Source organism: Morone saxatilis, unplaced genomic scaffold (assembly GCF_004916995.1).
Source record: "Morone saxatilis isolate NCDOM2014 unplaced genomic scaffold, NCSU_SB_2.0 Contig22, whole genome shotgun sequence".
Lineage (NCBI taxonomy): Eukaryota > Metazoa > Chordata > Actinopteri > Moronidae > Morone > Morone saxatilis.
Window position 1 is genome coordinate 14,641,545 of NW_023339785.1, and position 2,522 is coordinate 14,644,066.

At 36.6% G+C, this 2,522-nt stretch overlaps 1 protein-coding gene across 1 annotated transcript in view; it reads left to right on the forward strand.

The window, feature by feature from the left end:
- LOC118333996 (protocadherin gamma-C3-like) overlaps positions 1 to 2,522 on the forward strand; it is a 54,586-nt gene that overhangs the window by 2,765 nt on the left and 49,299 nt on the right. The gene's annotated exons all lie outside the window — the stretch shown is intronic.

Here is a 2,522-nt window from a genome sequence, read left to right on the forward strand (position 1 = left end):
ATCTGCGTCATGGGCCTCCTCGATAGAGAAGCGGTTACCCTTTTCAGCTGACTCACTTATTTCCATTTCAATCAAATTTTCCCTGAATTGCGGCGAGTTGTCGTTTACATCTTGAATATGAAGACTTAGTCGATGAAGCTCCAGAGGATTTTCTAACACCAGATCTACTTTCACAACACAGGAGGGTTTCTTGCCACAAAGGCTTTCTCTGTCGATTCTCTCCGATGTGATTAAATCTCCAGTATTCAGATTAATGTCACAGTACCGTTTACGAGTCCCCTCAAAATCAACACGGGCCTTTCGTGAAGATAAGGTTCTCAGATCAAGACCGAGATCTTTGGCTATATTTCCGATAACAGACTCGCGTTTCATTTCTTCTGGAATAGAATAACTCAGGTCTCCATTAACGAGGTGCAGCGTTACAATAAAGGAAGCGAAGCAGAGGATCGGACGAAGCGCTGAAAATCCTTTGTCTCCCATCCTGACACAAAACGACGTCTTCAGCTTGTACAATTTACTGTCCAGAGTGAAATAGTAAATATATCAAAAATTAGTGAATAATCCAACACGCGCTAGTCTTCACAAACACACGTTCGTGGATGTAATCGTTTCTCTGGGAAAAATCCAACTGATGTACATTTAGTCGTAGTAGGTGGAGTAGTGCGTGTTCATTTTCTGTCAGGCAACAGCGACACCATGAGTGTCTTTTTTATATTCACAATTTTTCGAAATATTCTTCACAAAGTCTCGGACCACATTAAGATAATATTCACTCAAGTTTAAATGAACTGTGCATGAGCGGTAAATCTTAAAACACACACAGAAACACACGATGTATTCATTGTAACTGGCTCCGTTTTGGAGATGTGGGTGTTGTTCACCCTAGTACAGCTGAGCTGAATTAAAATATTTACAGTATTGTGTTATGGAAAAGAAGGTCTCAAATCACATCATTGTAATATTTAATCACGTCCATTTTACCTGTGAACAAGCTAAAAAACAAAACAAAGAGAGGCTACAATTCAATGGGTAATATGCGGGAAAAGGGAATAAAATCCGATTGAATATGAACATATCATCATGTCCTCAATGTCTTACTAGGGAAACAACTTAAATTATCATTTAAGTTCAAGATAAAGAATTTCGACTACATCACAACAGAGATTCAAGGTTCAGCACCATGGACAGTGGTGGAAGAAATACTCATATCTTCCTTAAAAAGAAGTTCAAATTCCACAATGTAAAAATATTCCATTACGGGTAAAAGTCCTGCCTTTAAAATCATACTGAAATGAACGTACATAAGTATTAGGCTATCACCAAAATGTGCTTTAAGTATCAAAAGTAAAAGTACTTGTTCTGCAGGAAAAAATGGCCCCAATGACTGCATTATTATTATTTACTGTATCTATTCAATTTTAGTCGTATGGCAAAATAAATAAACAAATCTAGTTATGGATGAGGAGTGTTTCAGTACCATGGACAGATGCCTTTACATTTGGAAGGATCACTGTCACTAAAAGACCAACGTGTTGCATATGAAGTTTGTCTACTGTTTGAGGCCAGTGCTCTTAGACTCCACTAATGTGAGTAAGAGTGTTTCACAAAACAAAACCTGACTTCGACCTATGACCTTGACTCACACACCCAGGATGAATCATGAATGCGAACTGCAGTGTTTCTAACATTCAGTGACATTAGACGTTAAGTCATAACCAAGTAAGTGGTGATTGAAAAACACTCAAGAAAAAAAAGACTAATAAAAAATGTACAAGAAAAGGGGAGAAGGCCATGCTGATCGCTTTATTAACTAAAACATCTCTACCTGACTCATAACTGCACGATACTGTTAAAACGTCCCAAATTTTAAATCTCCAAGAGACCCAGGTTTTCCTCTGGTACTAAATTGAGACAAGTAATTTTTATTTACTAATATCAAATGAGTCCCAATCAAGAAAGTCAACAAAAGCTTTGTGTAAACATTAAAAATTGAATTACAAATATAAGCTAAATATTTTTCCAATGTGTGTCTTTCTGAAATGAGGCCCCCAAAATAAATCCATCAAAATTCCTCTTGACATAAGGAAAGATAAAAAAAAAACAAAATCTTAAAGAGACAGCAAAGACCTGTTGCCAGTTAATGTAGTAAAGGAAGAAAATAAATAAATAAACAGTTGCAAATGTACACAATTAGTGATTCTAAAAAAATTGCAGTCAGTCAACAAAAGACAAATTTCCGAAATTAATAAAAAAAAATTCACTTAGCATTCACAAAGAACTTCTGAATTTAGGACGCGAAGGATTCCTGTAGCCGGAGAAACAAATTAATTAAGAAGCAGAACAATTAAAACCACAACGCATTGTGTCAACATTAAAATTATCCTACCTCTACAGAACCATCACAATCTCCGAACGGATCAGCAAAGTCACTTGGACTTTTCCTCAGAGTCTGGTCAGCAGGCAGTGTGTTGTCATTGTAAGATGTCACGAACTTAAAGTCACTGGTTCTAGATCCTGTTGTC